The sequence below is a fragment of the Eschrichtius robustus genome, chromosome 1 (assembly GCF_028021215.1).
Source record: "Eschrichtius robustus isolate mEscRob2 chromosome 1, mEscRob2.pri, whole genome shotgun sequence".
In the NCBI taxonomy this organism is placed as follows: Eukaryota; Metazoa; Chordata; class Mammalia; order Artiodactyla; family Eschrichtiidae; genus Eschrichtius; species Eschrichtius robustus.
Genome location: NC_090824.1, coordinates 136,784,240 through 136,790,639, shown reverse-complemented (window position 1 = coordinate 136,790,639; position 6,400 = coordinate 136,784,240).

Here is a 6,400-nt window from a genome sequence, read left to right as displayed (position 1 = left end):
TCAGACCCATGTATTGTACTGACTGGGGTCACAGCACCACACAATGACTGCTGGTTTAAGGTAAAGAAGGATAGAGACCCATCCTCACAAAATGTCATCATAGTCAGATGTTCATTCCTTACCAAGGCACAATAGCATAATTGTAGGTGCTTTTCAAGGTTAAAATAGAGTTTAACTCTATGCTTCAATAAAATTCTCTGCTACAGATGTCATGACTCTGCTCTAGAACCCAAGCAGTCTTCACCATGACTCTCCTACTAGAATTGCTAGGATAAATATGTAATTCTAAATAAATATTGATTTATGAAATAATAATAATAACAATACCTTATAGAGTTTAACATATAGAAAGAATTATAATACATGACAACAATAGCAGTAAGGTATGTGGTGGGTAGTAAATTGTAATTAAAGGGTTCTAAAATCCTTGCATTGTTCAAGAGTTGGGAAAAGTCCTAATTTATATTAGAGAAATTTCCATTAAGTCAAGGATGCATATTATAATCTCTTTTATAACACTAAAAAACAGTAAAAGAATGTACAACTAGCAAGTTAATAGATGAAAAAAAATAGAATAATAAAAAGAAATTTTTAAATTTAAATTTTATTTTAAAAAGGCAAGAAAAGAGAGAAAAAGGAACATAGAATGTATTGGACAGGTAGAAAACAAATAGTAAGATAGTTGGTTTAAACCCAAATCTCTCAGTCACTCTATCAAATATAGATAGAATAAATACTCCTATTAGAAAGGCAAAGATTTTAAGACTTAATGTAAAACTTCAACTATATGCTGATTTCAAGAAATACACCTTAAGTATAAAAATACAGTGAGGCTGAAAGCAAATGAATAGAAAAATGTATACTTGCAACCAGTAATCAAAAGAACCCTGATGTTGTTATACTAACATCAGACAAGGTAGTCCTTATGATGAAAGGCTTTATTAAAGGTAAAGATAACATTTCATAATGTTAAAGTATCAGTCCACCAGGAAAATATAAATTTGTATGTTCTTAATGACATAGCCCCAAAATATGCATAACAAAAATTGAGAAAACCAGAAGTAGAGAAACATACAACCATAGTAGGAGATTATGAAACATATCCCTCAGTAACTGATAAAACAAGTGGACAAAATATCAGTATAGATATAAAAGATTCACACCACACAATGAGCAGATGTTACCTAATTGACATACATAGAAAACTGCAATCAATGACTTCAGAATACAGACTTTTTTTTCCCAGTGCACATAGGTGGGAACTCTTCAGAAGTTCCTGAGCAACAGGAATCTGAGATCCAGCCTCTCTAATAGAATAAATAACAGATACAGTCATGTCCGTCTTTCCTCCCTGCAGATTTGTGTTCTAATTCCACTCTCCTATTGAGTGCCAGGTGGGAGTTTGTTTAGCCAGGGCATGTGAGACACATCTCATTTGGGTATTATGAGTAAAAAGTGAGAGCAGAGAAGAGTCATGCTTTGGAGGAGACTCAAAGGTCTAGCTTGTTACTCTCAATTCCAAAATAGATTACATGTTCCCAGAGGTGGGATGGATCCGGTAAAGCACATTTGTGGTGGGAGGTGGAGACACACAACCAGGGAGATAGAAGACAAGAAAAAGCGAATCAGGCAAAAGTGAATTGATACAAAGAAACCCCTGAGATGGAATGTGAATACTTGCTGAGGATTTTTAAGGGCTCCCCAGACCTTGTAGGTCATTCTGGGCTATGCTCCTCTGCTTTCTTGAGCTATTTCAGTGATAGTAGTAGCTTCCTTTTTAATCCTATTTTTTGCATAAGGCATATCTGCCTTTAAAAGTGTACATAATGCATACAGAAAGACTGTGAAGTTCAACACCAATGTTTATAGCAGTCACGTATAAGAATGGGATTTATGATCATTTTTTTTCTTTTTGCTTATTTGCTTATATACTGATTTTGCTAAAGTAAATAAGTAAGCATGCATTACTTGTGTAACTCCTTTGTTTCTTCACTTACGTTGTAGGACAAATCTTTTTTTCTTTTTTAACAGCAACCAACCTCAAAAGCCCACAGACCTGAGGTTGATCCTGAATCAAAAAAACCGAAGCACCAAGTTCCTGAACACTGTCTTGTGATGGAGCTGGAATCGTAGGAACGTTTTCTCTTTGTCAGTTGGATCTAACAACATGTAAGTCTTGAAGGCCTGGTGTGACTATAAAGCAATCCTGCGTCTGGTTCCCACAAACACTCCAAAACTTATAGGTTCAGGAAGTGGTGTCTTTCAAAGAAGTCACTCTGCTCATATCAGTTTTGGATTTCTTCTCACAAAACTGTCTTCAGAGCTAGTTTAGTAATGCCAAAAGAAAATCAATTTCATTATAATTTGTAAGAAACTCTTTATTAGTACACAATGTTACTCCAGTTTTTACTTCTTTCACTACCTTCTTTAAATTTCATCCCTTCCTTCTTTGTATACTTTGTTTTTACTGCTAATGTGTTTGACTTAAGACTTCAAGGACCTATTGTTGAGAACCTGGGGAAAAGAGTGTGGGAAAGGGTTCTGAAGCTTAATAAAGCCTAGGACTCAGGGAGTGGGGCTGGGTGGGGGCTGGACAGTTTGCACGTGAGGCCCAAAGGTAAGGTGATGTTATAATTTATCACCCCATTCTGGGATACATTCAAGTGTGAATGGGGACATGATTAATAATTATGCCAGGTCAACCAAGATGTATGGTCACCCAATGGGTATAGGGAGCAAGTCAGGGAAGGCACTCTGACTATTATCTGTCCACTTGGGCTGCCTTTAGGGCCAGAGATGGGTGTAACTGCCTTTGGGCCATAAATGTGAAATTGCCAGTTGTAGAGGATGGCTTCTATTTGAGGATGGAGCTATCATTACATTTGATTATTTGATCACTGGGACAGATCCATGTTTAATTTAGGGAAATCTCATTCAGTAAGAAACAGTTAAATTGAATTTGTTGGTTACTTCTAATAGGTTATTACAATTTTATGACTACTTACACACTTTTGGATACTCCTTAGAAATGAAAATATTTTCTAGGTATTATGACACACCCACCCACCTACATATTTCCTGTCATCTTCTAAGACCCCGCTATAACCCTGGAATTTTCATATCTCCTTCTCTTCTCAAAAGACTAATAAAAGATTAAACAACCAGTAAAATCCCTCTAATTGTGTGATCATTCAGTCTAAGTTGTTCCTTCATTCACTGCCCTGTAGGCTATTCCTTTGTCTTGTGTTTTCCAACTTTGGAAAAGCTACAAATTCATTCAGTTTGTTGGCCCTTCCACATAAGTTGTGTATTGTGCCAAATCTCATTCATTCTCATGGAAATGGGCCTATAACACAGTGTCCGTACCAATATATTAAGTAAGTATTGCTTTGTTTCTTAAGCCACTATTCATTGTAACACACGTTTTAAAAAACTCAAAATCTACAAATTCCCTCTTTTAATAGTTTCAAAGCTAACTCTGCTATCTGTAGTACATACTTCTAAAAGAATGCCGATAGAGCAGAATTCATTCATTCCACAAAAATTTATTGAGTTCCTCTTATTAGTAGGGGCACTGATGAAATACAGGTGAAAACACACAGTTCCAGACCTCAAGACTCTCAAACTCTTGTAGTAATATCAACAAATAGCTACAGTAGACTGTGCTAAATGCTGTAGCAGAGGAACATACAAAGCACAATAACGGAACAAAGAGACTTGAGAGACCAACAATTTTGCTTGGTAGGGAGTTAGAAAAGGCCTCCTTTAGGAAACACTTGTGCTGGGTCTGGAAGGTGGAGTGGAAATTTTCTAGGGGGAAAGAAAGAAAAATTTAAAAATTTGAGCCCTTCTATGAGCCGGACACCTTACATAGAGTATTTAATATACTACTCTCATAAGACTTATCAGACAGGCTTTTATTATTACATTTTTAATAGAATTTTAAAAAGATTAAGTCATTTGTTCAGTGTTACAAAGTGGGTGAGCTATGGAGACTGATTCAAGTTCTGTGTGTCTGATTCTAAAATTGTCTATGCTCTTTCCATACTGCTTCCCAGCAGGGCAGAAGGGTATATGATTAGTAGGTTTTTGTTTTGTTTTTAAATTTTATTTTATTTATTTTTTATTGTTATTATATTTTCTGGCTGCGTTGAGTCTTTGTTGCTGCACGTGGGCTTTCTCTAGTTGCAGCGAGTGAGGGCTACTCTTTGTTGCGGTGCACTGGCTTCTCATTGTGGTGGCTTCTCTTGTTGCGGAGCATGGGCTCTGGGTATGCGGACTTCAGTAGTTGTAGCACTCGGGCTCAGTAGTTGCGGCACCTGGGTTCTAGGGCACATGGGCTCAGTAGTTGTGGTGCACGGGCTTAGTTGCTCCGTGGCATGTGGGATCTTCCTGGACCAGGGATTGAACCCATGTCCCCCGCATTGGCAGGCGGATTCTTAACCACTGCACCACCAGGGAAGTCCCCTGATTAGTAGTTCTAAATCCTGTATGACACCATCTACATAAAGTTCAAGAACAGGCAAAACTTAGCTATAATGAAAGATGTCAGAATAGTAACTATGTTTGGCAGAGGTGATATTTGGGGAGCAGGAGGGAGACTTTTGGGGTACTGGGCAGGCTTCACAGGTTTATATATGTATAAATTCATTGAGCTGTACATGTAAGATTTGTGCACTTTATTGTATGTAAATTACACCTCAAAAATCTACATAAAAACATATTTGCTACGTGCTCTGGCTTTTATAGGTCAAGAAAGTTGATCTCTGGATTCTCATAATGCTTTTTTTATTGACAGGCTGCTTGTTGTAGATAATTATTTTTCCCTAAATAAAATGGATTAATTACACGTAATGACAGTGGATCAGTCTTGCCTCTCTTAAGCATAGGTCTTTACTATAATCTGCTTCCTAACAATCCTAACTGCCAAGATCATAAAATTGTGGATTTTAAGAGATGAAGAGCTGCTTAGAGGCTTCTAGAAGGGTTGCCACATGGATCTTTTTGAGACTTTGATGAAAGCAAAAATATAGACCTCCTCCCCAAAAATGTACTATGCACAAAATTTTGCATGGGATTTTGAGATTATCACACCACTTAGGACCCACCTAGCAGCCAAAGATCTCAAATTAAGATTCTCTGAACTAACCCAGTCATTTTCCTACAGGTGAAAAAAATAGGCCCAAGGAAGGAAAGGAGCCTGTTTAGGTGCTGAAGGAAGACAGAACCCAGACCTTCTGATGCTCAGACATTTATGCTGTTCACTCCAACAGCACCTCTTTAGATATCATTATATTTCCTTTGCCCCAAAGCCTCCATCTGGGGAGACCTTGAGTTCAGAAGAACTTCCATAATATCTTGTATCCTACCCTTTGTAATTGGAATCACATCAGGAGCTGGTCAAATTTTACCTTGTGCTTATTGGAGAACAATACGTGCAAAGCTGAGTTGGTGACATTAGTCCTTCTTTTTTCACAGACTGCCTCAAAGCCCAGAACTAAAGTTAAAATTAAAATGTGATAAAAGTGATAAAAGTTTTTCTTTTCTTTTTTGTTTTTTAATTGTTTGTTTTAGAGCGATCAACCCTGAAGTGTTGCCTATATTTACACTCTGAAACTTAAACTTTATCCTGTGCTGATCTTTGTAACACTGGAAAGATCCCACTGAACTTACTCTTTGTTCTCTAAACTTTTCAATGGTCTCTGATTAAAAAAATAAAATTCCAGCCTGACCCAGGTTTGTTCAATCTGTGCCCGTTCAGTTTTTCAGTTTGGAGCAGAATTCTTGCACCCAATCCAAATAGAGACTGTGAGAAGTGAGAAGACCCAGAAAGCCTTTTCTTCTGTGTGAAAAGGCCTGATCTTAAGTGGACCAATCAATGAAAGAAAAGGGCTCAAGCTGCAGCCTACAAATTACTTTGAGTTTAGTGTGCTTGGGATGAGGTGCAGAAATCACATAGAACTGTAGGTAGACATGGAATAAAAACTATGTGCACATGCATTCTATCTGCAAAGGATTTCCTAGGTACTTACTAAACTGTTCCTTCTGCACAACCATCTTTTGCTTTTCTAGCAGCATGATGTAAGCTTACATTTCTTGAACACTTTACCACATGTGCCAGGTACTGTTCTAAACGCATATTATTTTAATTTAATCTTCATAATAACCCTTTAAGCTAGTCTTATTACTATACTCATTTTATAAATGAGCAAACAGGTTTTCAAAGGCCAAGTAACTTGGCGAAGGTCACAGAACTTGTAAGTCGAGAAATTGAGCATCACATACAAACATCTGGCTTAAGTACTTGGGTTCGTTCGTCCTTCTCTGGTCAAATAAATAAGTAGTGATACATTAAAGACTGGGAAAACCAAAGATTTTCCTAGGTACTGTATTATTGTCA